Source organism: Watersipora subatra, chromosome 7 (assembly GCF_963576615.1).
Source record: "Watersipora subatra chromosome 7, tzWatSuba1.1, whole genome shotgun sequence".
Taxonomy (NCBI): Eukaryota; Metazoa; Bryozoa; class Gymnolaemata; order Cheilostomatida; family Watersiporidae; genus Watersipora; species Watersipora subatra.
Genome location: NC_088714.1, coordinates 57,668,169 through 57,686,781, shown reverse-complemented (window position 1 = coordinate 57,686,781; position 18,613 = coordinate 57,668,169). Strand labels below are relative to the sequence as shown.

The 18,613-nt window shown below is 34.1% G+C and overlaps 1 long non-coding RNA gene across 1 annotated transcript; it reads right to left on the bottom strand.

The window, feature by feature from the left end:
• Positions 1-1,032: 1,032 nt before the first annotated feature.
• LOC137400223 (uncharacterized) lies at positions 1,033-17,779 on the bottom strand. The gene is made up of 4 exons (XR_010979234.1): positions 17,727-17,779; positions 10,859-10,972; positions 5,199-5,336; positions 1,033-1,730 (listed from the first exon to the last, which is right to left on the bottom strand). It is a non-coding gene; the product is annotated as an uncharacterized lncRNA (long non-coding RNA).
• Positions 17,780-18,613: the final 834 nt, after the last annotated feature.

Here is an 18,613-nt window from a genome sequence, read left to right as displayed (position 1 = left end):
ATTGATTAGGAGGCCACTTTGGAAAATATATCCACGATATAGGGCTTTCGGATAATAGGAGGCTTCTGATAGGAGGCTTCGCTAGAAACATGCTTAAACAACTCTACTCGTCATGCTGATCGCATACGTATCTATTTTGCATTTTGCATAAATTTTGCCGGTGAGTTCAACATTTTGGAAAATTTTGCAGGTTAGGAGGCTCTGTAGTTTGAAATGGAGGACCTCCCATTAGCGTGAAATTTGAAAATTTTTATACAAAATTCTGAGTTGTCTTCTCTTTTGCAAGAGAAGTTATCTTCTCATTAAATTCAGGGCCTCCTATTATGTTTTTATATCTTGAATTAGATAGTCCTAGTTCCAAGCTCTACTTCTTCTTTTTATATAAATTTAGCTAACTATGATATTTAGTTTGGTTCTTTTTACTTGTAATGAACCTTTATTGCATCATTTAATTTTCTATCAATTGGTTAAAAAGGCAAACTAATCCCTGAAACCCCATTTCAGAGATTTTGCCAACAGAACCTAAGAAAACCGATTTGCAGGCACATCTGTGTGTGCTTTGATCTAAAGTTTATCATACGTATTATTCATAAAATTGAAAACTTATGCTTTCCCTTAATAGCTTGTTAGTGGGCATGCATGGCAAAAACAAGCACTTTGTCCATTTAAAAAAAGTTGTAATAAGTTGCAATAAACGCTAGGATGGTATTGACATCAAGTAATTGGTATTGAAACCATCCTAGTTGTCAAATAGAAAACTTTTAAAACGTATATTAATTAAAACAGTGCATATATTCATGCTGCCAAATATGCCTGGTAGAGTCAGAGACACCCAATTTTTAAAACATAAATGTCAAACATGGGAGATTTGCATACCTGTGGCCACATTTATTATTTATACAATTTGATTTAGTCAATTCATTGCTACTGAGGCAAAACTGGGAAATATAGCATATGTGGGGCCCTTTGGATTATAAAAGGTTTCAGATAAGAGCTTTCGATGAAACCATGCAGTAACATTGAACACACTGTGCAAATTGCATGCATGTATATCTAACTCGCACTTATCAACATTGGTCAGCATATTTCTTTAAAAAAAGCCCAAACTTACTCAAAAGGAAAAAAATTGACTCTTTAAGCAACCCCGTCAAGGAGTTGAGTTTACAGAAAAGGAAAGCTCAATATAATAAATTGCTCAAGTGAGTGCAACGGTGACAAATAAAATATTCTTAAAACACAATGAGTTTGTATAAATCTAAAAGTCTTTAGTGCAAATGGAGCAACCTATCAAAAGCAGGCCAAACAGCTGTTACATTACCAAAAGATTAAAAATCAGAGCATTCACAAGAATACCATAAAACATTTATCAAAAAAAGTGGACTATTTTATTTCTGTCAAATAAAGCTGTGGAGCTTCAAAACACTGAGCTCTATAATTGTCTTGCAAATTGTGTGACCATATCCTGGTACCTCGAGTATAATGTGTGAAGTTGTGGTAGCTGTAACTAATGGCTCTGCACAACGTTTAAAATATGATTTTAGCTAGAGATCTTAGAAGCGATTCGCAAGAGAACTTTGCTGATTGTAGACACGCCCAGCTACAGCAAGAACTTTAAGGTTGGATGTCATTCCAGTCACTGGATGTCTTTTTGGAAATTGAACATCAACTTGTTGTTTGAAGGTTAGGCAATCTAGACCACTTTGCCTCCACTGGTAAATATGCTGCTCTACCTGCAAAAAAACCAGTTATTAACCTGTTAGTATAGTTAAAAATTAGGAGAATGTTGAACACTACTCATTTTACAGACTTTCCCAAGATATCAAACCAGCTTTAAAACAATACTGACTAAAAAGTGTGCTCCATCATGTTGTTTTAGAACGCTTAGGAGATTGGCCAGAAACTTGAAGAGTAGGCTTTTGCAGCTAGCTATATTGGTGGCTGTACTAAATGTAGGTCACACAGAAGATGCTTTCCTACTGAAACTCTGCATAATTATGTTTGCCCTAAAGAGATTGCAGTTCTCACTATGTTGATGTTATGCCTAAAAAAAATTAACCTAGTAAGCCTTAAAAAATTCTTGTTTCGATGTTGTTAACACAAGTTAACTCAATAAAAGTAAAAAACAACAAACATTATCATCAATGCTTTCTTTTAAGCTAAAGCTTTTTTGTCAAACTATTAGGTAAGAATGGTATCTTTTAAATATAAAATGTAATGAATAGTTGGGTTAAGAAAAGCTTTATTTTACAAACTAATAATTACAGCGTTACCATTCCTCTTATTTCTAAGCAAAATGCACCAAAATCTACAAAATTTTACACATTCAGCCTGTACTGTGATGAGAACCGTGTCTGTCCATATAAAGCCACCGTTGGATAATGGAAAAATATTGCATCCCGCTGGATTTGAACTTGCAACAATTACCTTGCTAGACTGACACTACAAAAACTATGCTAATTAACCTTGTAATAACTTGCAATATTTGAATGCATAATTATTGCAACTGATAATCTTTTACAGCACTCTACACTGCCAGGGTATTTGTTGGTACAAGCCAAGTTGATTCAAAATCTTGAGCTGAGTAAAATTCCTAACTGTCTACACGGTCTATTTTTTCCATGCACAGATTGACTATGAATTGTATAAAAGTCCCTTTTCATTCAGTTGGCCTTTAACACTGTAAGGTTGGTGTGTATGCATATGCCTTTCACTGCAATGCATACATGTACAAATTAAGCATAGGGTTACTGCCAGGTTACTCTGCAAAGCAGAGTTGTCTTCTCGTGCACTCCAAACAAATCCTAAATATTTAGGATTATACATTAATCATTAATTATATAGACATAATTGAAATTCTTTAAATAGTTTAGAAGTTTCTATTAAAACAGATTTTCAGCTTTTGTTTACACCATTTAGTCTCTGCTTATATGATAAAGCTACTCTTTGCCATTAGCATGTCTGTGCAAATGCGCTCGTTTATAACAGTTCATCTTCGTAGACTATTTGAGATGACCAAAATAAATTCTAACTCAGCAAAAAATTTAACTCTGATGCTCATATCAACTGATTTGACAATTAAAAAACATTCAGTTTTGAAGGTAGTAAACATGAATTTGGAGATAAAACAGAAGGTGAGGTGAATAAAAGCCACAAGAGACAGGCTGCTACTTGTTGCGGCTAGCTAACAAAGTAAAATCAGTGTCTGTATGACTTATCATTTATCCATTGTCGAGAAGAGCTTGGGAGCAAGATAGATTTTGATGAGACTAGATATCATGACATTCAGCTTGGTATACAGACGGTCCCCAACCTACGAACGAGTTACGTTCCGAACTATTGTTTGTACAGTGAATTTGTTCGTAAGTTGCTTCAGTGCTATATTTTGTATTATAACTTATGCTTAAGGCCTACATGTATATAAGTATGTTGAAGGTTTATATTAGTATGTTTAAGGCTTGTATAAGTAACCTGTAAATTGGTTTGTACTGAAAAAACTTTTTAATAAAATGGAGAGAATACTGTGGTGGACGCCGGGCCATGACACAGCATTTCTTATTGATCGTATGTGATGTCCTTTTTTATTATATCGTTGTTTTAATCGTTATGCTAGAACTTATCTTTGTTGTCCTTTTTTATGTGTTGTCCTTTTATTATACCGTTGTTTCACTCGTTATGCTATTGTTATATCTGATATCATGTTATAACACTATCATTAATCGTCACTTTTATTGTTGTCATACCAACTCGCTAGCGGTCCTATTTATTCTCCTTGTTAGCCGGTGTTCTCACCGTTTGCCGTTAGGACGGAACAGTTGATATTACTGAATATAACGGAGCGCTCTCATTTATTTGAGCAGAGCAGATAGATGTACGCTCCTCGAATAGTGAAATTTTCTTCGCTAATAAAAAAGCTGAATGAAACTACACACACTCTCTTCTTTTTATTTATTAGTCTAGATCGTGCCAAGTAAAGGTCGGCAAACTCCTTTACAATACATACAGGAAAAATAAAAAAGTTCTTTGCGCACTGGAGATACGTTCACGCACTTATGCACTGCAACGAACTGGGCAGAGGAAGGTGGATGCTGGGTGATGCTTCTATGTAGCGCCTCTTTCTGCCGCTAATAAGTCGGTAATACCGTCGGTATTATCGATGAATATACGCGCAGACCTGTTCGTATGTACCGTTGTGTGTAACTCGAATGTTCGTAAGTAGGAAACCGTCTGTATTAACACTCCAAAGCTTTCACTGATAGATCCCCTTCAAATATTTCTGATTTCTTGCGAGGCGAATCATTTTACATATTTTTGACAAAAATGACAATCTCTAATGACAAACTAGTTTAACAATGTATTGGTATCTATAATAGCGAACCCTATGCATCTCATCATTGCTCAAGTTTGACAAGAATGTAAGCGATATTTTTAAGGGCAACTATGAAAATTTTGTTAATAATTTTGGGAACTTTCACCAACTTGACACTTTACCCTATATGGCATTACTTATGTTGGTCAAACAAAAGCTTTACATAAATTCTTTACATTGAGAGGAATTTGCGTTATAATAGGTATACATGTACATTATAGCAAAATTTGCTGTACAGCTATTCCAACCAGATAAAAATCTGACCTATGCCCATACTACAAAAAATTAATAATTTGAGTTAAAATACTTGGATTTAAGTTAGAATATGACCTAAAAGTCAATGAAAGGAACTTAAGTTTACTTTTCACATAGGAAACAAATACATTATGCTTATGAAACAATGCAAGTGTTTTGGCCTTAAAGTTTGGCTTATTTATGTATATACTTAAAAACATTACTTTTTATTTTGTGGGTTTTCACTGTCCACAAAAGACCCTGGTCCCCGTTAATCCCGAAAATTGAATGGTGACTGCAAAAAACAGCTATGACAGGCCGAACAGGATTTGGAACAAAAGGTACATTTCTCACAAACAGAGATTGTAAATGGTACAAAAATGCAAGTTAAGCAATACGAGTGTCATTCAGAGTTAAAAAAAGCTATAGCTTGTTGCATACTATTAGATACATCGTCTAAATACATATAATTGAAATTTTCGGACTAGCACAAAATTTTTCATCTCAATATTTGTAAAATACATCTAAAAAATATTGTTTTTCACCAAAGTTCATTCTATGTCACTCAATATTTTGGTGTTTTGACACCCTAATTTACCTTCACTAAGTTCCTTTGTCCGCTCTCCTCTGACCAGAAACCTCCCCAAATATGTAAGCTTTTGTAACCTTGAATCGCCAATTCTTTAGATAACTTGTCTAGCACCAGAGTGGGTGCAGAACATGTTATAGCAACACCCTGCAATTAGTAATAACAAAATAGAAATATCACATTTTTTGAATGAATGATTTTCCGATTTAAATTAAACTCTTTTCATAGCTAATCAATTGCAAGCTCATTGATTGCTGCAAAAAAAGGAAAAAACTGAGCAAGCAGAAGTGCATCTGATATTTTAGCTTATGACTCTCAATCCCAGCTCTGATATTTGTCATCATTGTGATTTGTAGGCAGTAGAAGAACGCGAGTTAAGCAATGTAAAAACTTATTCATATCCTATTAAAAAAATGGACTTCAAATGTTGAAGTGGTATTTCAAAAGCAATTACTCATTCGTAAAATTGATAGTCAGTAGTCTGACCCTGATCTGGACTTGGCTTTTAGATATTATTGCAAGGTAAAGTTTAGAGCTGGTCACCATAGGTTTTAACTGTGAGTTTCAGTTCCTATCCCAGACACTATGCTTACATATAGTCTGTACAAGTGCTATCGTCAATGGTCAGGCAATCAGAATGCAAGAACATGACAAATATAAACATGCAAGGGTGAATAGGAGCTGTATACACAATTAAAATAAAGCAGTTATTTCACAGGACACAGTCCAATGTGTAAAACGGAATAACTAGTAAATGACATTCAACTAAATTGTTGTTGATGACAGCTCTGCACAAGCTTCAGCTAAACATTCACAGATAAAAATTACATAAAGAAATACACAAACTAAAAAGCAATAATACTTAGTCAATACTAAGAATGATTATGAAGTTTAAGAATATTAATCAAAATTACGTACAGTGGCACTCGCATACCGTTGTTGCTTGAAAGGTATGTTTCCAAAAGAAAATCTTGTCATTTTTCTAAAAGATTACTAATGCTTAAAGGTTGACTTGCAACAAAATTCACGCTACAGTTATTTGGTATCAAAAGATTCACCATGTCTTACTCTGTTGTGTTGCATGTGCAATATATGTAGAAATGTGATAACATGCTCTTAAAAGCTCAAAAGCGAAAAGTTAATCGCCGCCATCACGAAATTGCCGAAGATTAGAATCCCGTTCCAAAAATGGGTCAAATGGAACGTAGCTCAACAAGATGGCTTCTGTTTACACTTTCATGCAACCTCATTCATTCAAATATTTTCACAATTACACTTCACGCATTCAATGAAATGATGTCTATTGTCCTCAAGCATCTGTTTCCTCATCACTGTATTGATGTCACTTTGAGCACTGATATCTCAAAACCTACCGTGAAAAATGGTTTAATTTTTAACCTTAGCTCGAAGGAATGCATATCATCATCTGATAAGCATGAAAAGCCTGTTGGTCACTTGTGATAGTCAAAAAATGCTGCGGAAATTATGCTCGCTGTTTGGCAGGAAGCATGGGTCACATGATCAGATTGCGACTAGACGATTAGATCAACCCAAAACAAAATTGTAAACTAGCAAGCATCTATATTTAGTAAGAGCTCTTTGGTGCATTCCAAAGTTTATGTCATAAACTAGTGCTACAAGAAGTTTTATATTGAGCCTTTTACGGAACTTACAATTCATGTGAGAAGATCACGGGTCAAAACAATAACCAAATCATTTTACTATGTCAGAGAAATAAATTGATTCCAATCTACGGCGGTTTCGGGATCGGGGAGATTAACTGTTTCTTTTTTAGCTTTTAAGAGCTTGTAATCACAGTTCTCCATATTTTGCACCTACAACACAGCAGAGTAAGCCATGGTGAATCTTTTGATACCAAATAACCGTAATGAAATTTTGTTGCAAGTCAACCTTCAACAAGCAAAATGATAACAAGCTCCAGTACCATGCATTGAAAACTTGGGCAGCTAAGTCGTACATGCAAATCAGAAGAGTATTTTACGGTATTTTGGAAAAGCCAATAATTAACCAATATTTGAGTTTTCATCAAATTAAAGTACATTTAATGGGCCATTTTAGCAGCGCAAAGAAAGCACATTTCTGATGACCATTTGCACCAATTTAGGGCAGGTAGTAGGAGTGAAACAAATTGGTTCGACTTATTTTAGTCAAAAATGGATACAAGTATTAGCCAAATGAAAGTTTGTTACGGAAAGTTTTATCATAATAACATAATTTGAAATAAATTATATGATAAACCGCTTGCATTTGCTTCATTTTGTCCTGCAAACGCATTAAAATCTGTAATATAAAACAAGACACCTATACAAAATCAAAACTGGTTGTTAATTTCTGTTAGTGATGACATATTTTTTATTGTAGTTTTACAGTAGCACTATTAAGTTCCAAACAGTGCATTAACTATTAATATGTGTCATGATCACAGAATTCATGGTAAGTCGGGATTACAAGATTTAGCAAACAAAATTTTGGTTCTAGCCAAATTACAACAGATTTTATGGTCAAAAAACTGAAGCACGTTTACCATTAGTGCAAAAACATAGTTCCAAGAAAACTGGTGTTAAAGTTTGAGAAACGAAAACAAATGTACAGTTTTGTTTATATTTAAAAACGACATAGCAACCAATATCAAGATATTGTGATATTTATCTAGATTTCTGCACTTGGATCCAAAACATTATGCTGAATTTAAAAATCTAAACATATTTTAGGTGGTTTTCAGAGAAAAAGCTGTATATTTATAAGAAAGTGTATTACTTAATTTTGCAGATATTAAAAACAGCTTGATAGTATCGCTATATTGGGCACACCCAAATCATCAACCAAATCTTTAGAAAAATAACAACAGTAACATATTGCACACCATCGGTCATTATATACTTCGACTTTGCAAACTCGAATAATTATTCTCATAACTAAATCTGATTATAATTTCATAAAAATTGAATAATTATTCTTATTATTAAATATTGTAGTAATCTTGTAAGAATCGTTAGGAAAATATCACCGCAACTCCCTTTACTTTCACTGCTTTTGACATCAGTTAGAATACCAAAGTACTCATTACAAGTGTCCAAAATGTCAAAGTTACCTTTAAAATCGGCAAAAAAGAAACAATTATGTTTATCGGACACCATTTTTCAGTACTTCTTGTTTAGCATAGCAACGGTTTTAAGTTTTTTTTTTGAGGGTAAAATACTTTTATTGGCTAAACTGACTTCAGATTCAGAAAGATCACTCTTTGATTGGTCCAGAACTACAGGTTACAAAATTTGTTACCAATATTATAAGTTCAGTTGGTGCAACTTCAAAGTCGAATAACTCAACTTCGTGATTTGCGACTTAATCATGGTTTCTGTGACCGCGACCCATATGATCTACCTGCTTATAACTTCAACTCCTTTACTACCAAATGGATCTCTCTACCGCGACATACGTGTTTCGTGAAACCTAATTTCTAAAAAGAGTGTATAAATGGTTATAACTTTACACTCCAATTGTTTATTAACAATATTTTTTCAGCAAGTTTGTAGGCATAAATTTTTATGTTAGTTCATGCCCCCAAAAATACTACAAACGAGTTGCCGAGTGAGAGGGACCACTTTTCGTCCATTTTCAAATTACTGTGAGGTAAGCACAAAACTCTAGTCGGATGATTTATGAATATTATTAGTTTACATGTTAATTAATCTGATGAACATAATTACTCTCATTAGTACTATTGCTCAATAAAGTTACTCAGTCTATAGATCTGAAGTTAGTAACCATTTATGGCTGTATTGCTTCTGAAATTACTGGTCATCAGTAAGAAGATTTCATAAAACAAGTTTTTGCAAAGCAAAACTATGCTCAGGTTGTAAACGCATTCTTATTTGCTCAAAATATGCAAATAATAGCTTTTTTTAATCAGGTATAGATGTAATAAAGTAATTTACTAATTACTCAGTAATCGGAAACAATTTGTACAAAAGATTGCTAAAGCCGCATCATGCAGCACTTGGCCATACAGAAACACATTGCCTAACGAGCTGTACTATTGGTAGTTTAAGAGTTCACACTGAAACAGCTTCAAAATAAAATTAAGACATAAGAAATCAGTGCAATAACTGCTTCATATTACATTTACTTCATGCCTTGTTGTAATTGAGCATCATACTGCGTGCACAATTAGGAAAAAATGGCTGCAAGATCAAAATTTACCAAGTATTTAATTTGTTAATGAACCGTGATAAAAACAATTTAGACAATTTATGCAGAATTTAAATGCAACTGCATTTCATCAGCAATTTTATAATCAGGCTTAGTGTAAAAAACAGAGTAAGAGCCATACCACAAGTTCATGAAGTTTTGAACAAATTGTTACTTTACCCTTCAATCTGTTGTAAAATGCTAAGACAAGGTTAAAAAATTATTGACGCTGTTGGAAGAGAGAACGCTTCAAATGCCTCTAGATTTCATAAAAAACAGCTAAAAAATGATGGCCAGGGTTCTTGAGGACACTTTTATTTGTATGAAATATTGGTAGATAGAACATTATTACACGAACAGACAACTCCAAAATTAAAGCGCAAACATTGTGACTATAAAGGGTAAATAAAAATTGGTTCAAAGTAAAAGCTAAAAAGCTATTGTGCCTGGTAGTGGTAGCATCATTACCATATCATTTTTCTATTGAATAACGTAATACACTTTTTTATTAGAAGAGAACAGACTTTGGTACATTAATTTGTCCTACATGTGATGGCTCTTATTAAAGACCTAATTTTTACCAATGAAGTGTGCCCTCAGATTAAGATGACCCTATTTATGAACCACACCGCCTATCAGAGTTTTTTAACATACAAATTAATCAGCAGAAGGTTTTACGCCTAATGTTACCGACAAAAAATCTAAAAAAGTGTGTTGCAGTATGAGCTTGGTCAGGTTCTCATCCTCTTTTGCTGATACAATAGGTAGCAATCAGTAGTCCATTTTTCAAAGGTTTATTTATTGCCCATTTCTAAAACCTTAGTAGCTGTAAAGGTCTAACACAGCTGTTTATTGCAATAATAAACTGTAAAAACAAAAATAATGATTCTCAAAAAACTTTGGTCCCTGTTGGCTGTTAACATGTTTTCTATTAGTTAGATGCAGGATGGCGATTGGTTTTTTTCTATTAGGTACACATATGACCGGCTAACTAATTGCCTACTCACTAATAAGAAATGTTTTGTACAAAGATTTTTTTAGCGCATTGCTTTTGGTTATAAGCATACATTGTGCTGAGCTGCACTGCGCAGCCTGTTGTACGCACTCAGTTAATGGACTAGACCAAAATCTGATTGTGTTTTAGAATTATTCCATTTGGAAAACCCAGGCTACACTCATTAAGAAATACATTCAATCTTTAAAAAATGGTTAATATTTTAATACTTTGATATTGTATTTGTACAATTTAAATATCAATTGTACATGCCACTCCATACATGGTTATTTTGCTTCATAACTATTGTTTTACTATTTTTGCGGATTGTCAGTGCTATAGTATTTTAGTGTAGCCAACTACCCAATGTAATGACTGCAGTCTCCAGAGCTCACTTTAGTCATCAAAGCCCAATTTAATTATCAGAAGATTAGGGCTACAAAAAGTAGAGGACTCATCAACTTACCCTTCAGTTTTTCAAAAAACTTGTAGGCCAATATGATTAGTTCTGTGAGAATATGATTAAAGAACAATAGTTCTGCGTGGTGAGCTCATCTTCGTTCTCCAGATTAAACAACTTCTACAAAAGCACAAAGTTTTTAACATTGTATAAAAAAGTAAGTTGATGAGGACTTCATGCACAGAGTCTCTGGCCACCTTCAATTTGGTATTGGAAGAAATGTTGAAAGTGAGCTCCCATTAAACCTATATTTGGATGCACCTTGATTTGATTGGCACCGCTATTTGGGACTACATCAGGAGAGTGCTTTGAAAATCGAGCGCCATCTTTTTAATGAACGCCACCTCTATTTGAGGAGGTAAGTTACCTTCTCAGTATAGGTATAGGTTTAGGTATATTCACTTTTTTTGAAAATATAGCAAGGAGCTTTCAAGGTCCAAACAGGGCGATTTTATTGCAAGCGTCATGAGGAGGGCAAAGATATCGCTGGTGCGTGCGTAAACACACTTGAGCGATTTACTAGTAAATGATATAATGGGCACGCTCACAAACTGCCAATAAAAATCCGTATCATCAGTTTTTTCGGAGTTGTTAATAAATTTAGGCCAGTCAATATGTCGTCGTCTATGCTACAACATGAACAACCTCCACATTTGTTATTAAACCTATCTTCCTTTCAAAGAGTGTACACTGCCTACACTATAAGAAGACAAAAGAAAAACGATTCTTGTATTTTTACCTGTATTGTTTTTACAAATTTTTTATACATATTATATTTTGTAGTGGTTTTTCATATTTAATGTATTAAATATTTACCCTTCTCAAGATGGTCAACCGGCGCAACGATTGACTCCAGATGTTGGTGTTCAACTCAGACTTTTTTTAATTTTGTTTGTTATGATGGACAGAACTGGGAGTGCTATTATTAAATTCATGAACAATTGAGTGTTCGTTCTGAAGATGTTTCAATCGTAACAAAATAGAAAATTGGCGCTGCTGTACGTTGTTGAACATCGGTAAGAAATAATTACCCGCCGTAAAATTACATTCTGGTAAAAACTAACCAATCGAAATGCATCTCGTTAGCAATAAAGTTGTGTAGAGAAATTCTAGCTTTATCGCTCTGCATGAACACGCTGAGTGAATTCTAACGCAGATTAGCGCCTAATTTAGCGCCAGATTAGCGCCAATATCGCTCTAATTATCGCCTAATTTGTTTTCACCTTAAGATAATGCTTCAGCGATAACACTTGTTCTATTGAGTCAAATATGCTACAAAGCAAAAAATTCCTCTGCATTTATTGTCGGGGTTTTATAAAAAACACCATTATCAGCTTTTCAAATGTCTTAACCGCCAGTACATCAGCAGTCATAATTAAACATTGTCCCAAAAACAAGCTGCCTCAAACTGCCTAAAATATCGTACTAATCAAACATTCCACGTTAAGTGGAAAGAAAATGGGATAAACTGAAATGCATTGAAATTAAAGCACTCTCACACTCATTTCATGAACAGTTCTGTCAAAATCTTCACTGATAACTCAGCTTGCACTTTTATCCCATAAGTGCCAGAGTCAAAGCTAGGAGCAATAGGTCGGCTTTGCCCCAGAGGACAAGCAAGGCTAAAAGTGATAAAAATAGATAAAACACAATAAACTTTATTTGTCTACAAAAAATATAGCATAAATGCTGAGACATTGTGACAAAACGTGGTAACCTGACCAAAATTTGGAACAGAGTTCAATTAGTGATGAGGGAGCAAAAGTATCCTACATGGGAGCTATTGCACCCTTTAAACATGATATTTGTACCTCACAAACTCACATGGTCTTTTAGAGTAAATTAGATGCTCCTATAACATATATCTTCTATAGCATAAATTCTAGAAAAAGTCAGGCAATTTTGTAAAGTTTTTGCTTCATACCGCGTAAAAAACGCCATATAACTTAAAGTGTATCATCGGGCGAGTTCTAAAGTTCGATTTGAGTGTTAGTCTGTCTTGCCACACCTGCGAGAAAAGAAAGCGACATACAGTGGTGTCAGAAAGTCTTTGTCCACCTCAAACCTCACTGCCCATTTTAGGTAAATTTGTTGTTGTAGTCATGTAGAGGGATTGAACCCTGACAAACCATGCATCATTTAAAAGTAAATTAACATTAGATCTTGTTGACACCATCAGTAATAAAATTAGGGTTAATCAGAGATCAATAATCAATTTTAGGCCAATCAATGTAAATCAGTGCTTATTAACTCATTTTCAAACGCAATATGACATTATTAATTTTCAAGTGGAATATTATCACAACAATACGGGTCCTTTTGGACAGCATGTGCAGCAAAGGTTTACAGTTTTGCTTGTTAAAAAAGGAACAGCTAGAGATCCCAGAATTCATACCAGCGTCAACATCAACCATGGACAAGAAATGTGTCAACGACCTCATCATTCACCTGCTTACGATGGCCAATCTGAGCAGTAGAAAAATAGCGAAGAAGCTTAGAGTATTTCAATCTAAAGAAAATTAAGTGATAAAGAAATGAACGCAGCATCAAACCACCAAAGATCTACTACGATCAAGGCGTTTGAAAAAACCAGCTGTCCAACATGATTGCCAGTTTCAGATTATGAACACTCAAGCGCTCGTGAGGCTTGTTCACAGCATGCCTAAGGCTGCAGAATGATTATAGTCTGCAAAGGCTACCAGATAAAATATTAAAATGCAAAACAACCCCAATGGCTTTTTTCTGGGCCCATAACAGTACAAGACTGTTATTTTCAATTTAGAAAATAATTAAAGAAGAGATAATAACAAAATTTGCGATGACATATTTTCTGGTATGTAGTGTGAATGAGTAGGCAGCGGTTGATACAATAGAAGATGTTTGGCAATTTTAAAATCTAGTTATTTCTATTCTTCAGCTCATTAGGATTGTTTTGATACAGGGTTTTATGTATGCGGTGCAAAATATTTCCAAATTATGATGAATTTATTGCAGTGCTACACTTACTTAAACAGGCGGACAAAGATTTTTTCCCAACACTGTACATAAAGCATTATACATATAATACATACAATTTCCATGACATTCTGACTCTTGTGATAATTTTTCTGAAGTGACGACGGAACAGAGAATAGGTACATATAGCAGTGCAATTGTTGATAAATACTTTTAAGGCTATTGGTCGGTGCATCTGAATGTCACGAGTTGGAGTTGCAATCTTGAGCTCTTAAGGACGAATAGATGACGAAAAGGTACTACCGCTTTTTTATAGTGAAACTATTTTTTCTTAGTCAATTGTTGTAAGTCGCTGTCGCGTCAAAACTATGCGCTCTTCATCAAATTATTGTCAAATTACCACAATCATGGTCTATTAAACCAATGAGGTTGATCATGAAAAGTTGTCGATGAAAACCAATAATAATGCAGTTAAGGCACCGCCAATACATTCAAAAGAATTTAAGTCAAATTCTCACATGAGCGAGTTTGGAAAGGTCCTGAAATGGTTTAGATAATTTACATTTACAAATGTATGTTAACATTCTTATAATGAAAAATCCTTATCATGTAAACGTTCCTGGAACCGATCATCCCCTTTTAGGAGCGCCTACTGTACAGTCATGTCTGATATGAGAGCAAAATGCATTCTTGGACGAAAGCTCGCAAGTTAATTTTCTTAAAGTCCTATCTCAAAAAATGTTTTTCATATAAATTAACTAAAGATAAATTATTGTGTTGCCATCCTCTAAAAAACTTCCAATAAGAGATATAACAATGAAAAAATACATGATTTTATCTATTCATGCTCTATACCCATGCCTCCAAGGTTACAAATACCTATGTAAAGGTTATGGTCTGCATTAAATTGTAGCAGTATTATGTATAACATAATTTTGAGTAGTGGCAGTATGCAGCAGTCCATACAGTAGCATACCGTATGAATTTCTGACCTTTCTGAGAGTCATAGCACTAATGACGGTGTGAGAGAGACTTGATGCAACACGCTTGGTACTCTACACTTTTGTGAAATCGCATAAACAAACTTAAAGTATAAATTTAATATAACTGAATTTAGCTTAATAAAACATACTTGAAAAAAATGCTCTGATCTTATATTAGAGCTAATTCTATTTTTTCTTCATTTTCATTTTTAAATCATCTCTTCTTGGATTCAAACTTTTCGATTTGCTTATACTCTCATTTTCAGCCAACCTTTTTAAAACAAAATTAAAGCAGACCTGACGGGAAAACCAAGTGATGTAGTTTCCGTAACTGGCCTCTCGCATCTTTGGGCATTTAGTGATACATCAAAAACCACAGTGCGAACTCGCATCTCTAATTTTCTAGAATTTCAAGGCGAAAGTGGGTAGCGAGATAGTGAATGGTACAGAATTTGTGTAAACATAAATTGCTTGAATTTTTAAATCTATTCATTGGCTATTGTTATATATATATATATATCAATACATTTATTTTGAAGGTTTGGGGTAGACTGACACAATCTTCTGAAGAATCAATTGATTTCCTATAGCCGGTTTGTGTATTGACTCCGGTTTGTGTGTTGACTCGTGTTCGCTTCAAATTCTGTATCATTTACGATTTTGCTACCCATGAAAGTTTATTATAAGTTATGACTAATGTGTTGAAAGTATATGGGAGGTCATTAGGTACAAAGCCCATCGAGTCAAGTAGTCAATGATGACTTACCAGCTGTTCAAAATTAGGTTGGGTACATGTCTAATGACAGGGAAGAAGCGTTCAACTGACATTTATGATCTACTAATCGCCAAAATCTTCGCCAAAAGACAATGCAAGGAAGAGGACCTTGATGACCGCCCAGGCCTATATAGATGAAGGAACCGTGAGTCACCACCGGTTTATATGTCGATGAATTTGATATAGAAATACATAAAGTGCTGGTGAAATGAAAAGCAATACACGAGATATGGATGAATAGCTATGCAAATGGCTTTGTACTAACCCTTGGTATGAAATATTACCCAAGCCTGTGTCATTAGGCAGCAACCACATTTGCTAGTTAAAGCTCTATAATTTTCAAATAAATTAGACAATGCTATGTAAATACATGTAAGATAATATCATAGTTGTTAAATATAAATACAAAACTTGTAAAAACCCATGATACAAAACCGAGTTTTAACCCGTTGATCCTTGCTCGATCTAATCAATGCGTGTCAGTAAACCTAGACAATATGTCCAGCAATCCGAAGTTATTAATTTTTTACCAAATATATCTAAACGTGTTAACAATGCAATCATATTTGGTGAAACAGCAGTACAAAAAGTCGGACAACCTACAGCAGATGTCATCAAACAGAAAAAAACAGTATGCCACCATTATTCGGGCTAAAACTATAAAAGTTCGCACGATTTTAAACACTGATTAAACATTTACAGATAATATTCATCCATAGCACACTCATCATCCTTTCATGACTCAAAATATACTGGAAATTTATATTTATTGTCATAAAATTCTACATTTGTATCACAGTCATTTATGACCTACCAACGAATGAGTCGTATTGATTATTTCGCGATATCATTCTAATAAAATGTGTTATTATAATGAAGGAAGCAGATAAAGATAAGTGAAAAATGTTACAAATGGAAGAGAAATTTAGAATCTAACATCCTGCGAAAGAATTAATTTTATTAGTTTTTGCTGTTGCTTAAAAACATATTTTGTAAACAGAACCGTGTGGAAGCCTGTATTCCGCCGTTAAGGTTTCTGCCACAGCCTACGCGATTCCGCAATACCAGCTGTGAGGGTTCAGAGGGCTAACATTGATGAAATACTGCGTTATTTACTGTTTTGGTTAATATTGTTCCTTATACCTAAATTGTAAAAACAAATGAAAAATAACTTTCTTTTGTTTTGCAGGTACAACTACAAAAACATTGGCGACAAGCGTGATAATCTCAAATCAGAAGATTGGAGACTAAAATTATAAAAACACTACACCATTCTATGTCATTTTAATTGAACAAGTTAAACTGACTGAAACATGCTACATCTCCGGTGTTTTTTTTTGTAAAACCTAACTTAATACATGACACCAGCATAGTCAGCGTGATATTTAAGTGCAACTATAATTATTTCCCGAGTTGCATTAGTCCATAGCAAGCATAGTTGCTGAATATTGCACATCTTTCAAGTGGAGTAAACCCAGCAATTATACATTCTGCTCAAAGAGTTCTTGTGCCAAATCTCAAACTCAGCAGTCTAAATTCTAGCCAACAAGATAAAAATACTCAAACTTTTAAATATCAAGATTTGAGAGAAGATAATTCTCGAATTTCCAGTGAGTATAATACTACTTTGTACTAAGAAAAGTCAACCACAATACCATGAGAACAGTACTACACAGTGTAGGTAAGGTTAGTCGGCTAGGCTATTGAAAACTAGATGAAATCATAATTGTTATATACAGGGTTTAGCTTTAAGAGGGTCAGTATGGTGTAATCTCAAGAGTTCAAAACTTTCAAGTTAGAAACAAGTTGGAAAACATTGAAATCAATGTTCAGAGGCTAAGCATGACACTAAACCACAAAAATGTTAATTTTAATGTCATGACTAGAGCTTAATCAATTGCTAATTATGATCTTTGTTATGTGGGCCTACAGAGAAAGGCTATTTTAAATAGTATTCCATAGGCTCTTATTATAATTATTTAAAACAACATGATTTTTAAATTTCTTGTTGGCATGAATAACAGTAAAAAAACAACAAGAAAAAAAGGCGTTCAGCTAAAGACTTAGTCGCAGTTGTTGTCAAAATTATAGACCATATAATTGAACCCTGAAAAACAAAATTAAAAAAAGAGGCAGATTGTTTTATCTTGTCAGTACATACCTGCAACGAAAGCAAGTCGGGCATCATAGCACCATTACGAAACACAATTGCAGAATCTACAGGAAAAAAGACAATTGATGATTAGCATGCATTCTTGTTGACAAAGACAAGTTCGACAGTAAATCACAAGTTAGACAAAGACTATGATTAAACCATGTAACAAGTGCCAGCGAGGTGTTGACAGTGGCTGATGGGATTAGCCATTTCTCTGAACCAAACAATCACCAGCCACGCTATTACATAATGCCATACACTCAGCTAAACACAAATGGATGTTTAAATAATGCTAGCTACTAGATTAGGACCTTCAGTTCTTGAACTGGGTAATGTCTGGCTCTGAAAGCTAAAGCTCGCAAGATACAAAAGGTGTCCCACAGCACATTGGAGAACTATCAAGCAAATTTAGCCATTGATTTTGCTAATGCTACACACAAATTTGTTGCTAACTAGCATATTAATGCGTATACAGAGAGCTTAATTATTTTGCATGTATCTGTATCATGGTTCAAAAGCTAAGCTTGCTGAAAAATTATTTAGTAATTCATATCTACCAAAGCATTATGAATTATAGCAACTCTCGACTACTGCTAATCGCTTGAAATTTCTACAGTTTCTTCGACTTTTATGACTACAGAGGTTTTCTTGGTTTGTGATTAGGTTATCTGGAGTGTTTTTGTCCCTGCATACACGTATCTTTTTTGATCACTCAAACCTTATCTCTATCTCTTCTTCGAGTATATAGAACAATTTAAGTATTATTCAATATATATACTTAAATTGTAATTTTACAGGTAAAAATAACTTTTTATCATTTCGCAGGTAGAACTACAAAAACATTGGCGACAAGCGTCAGAATCTCAAATCAGAAGAATGGAGACTAAAATTAT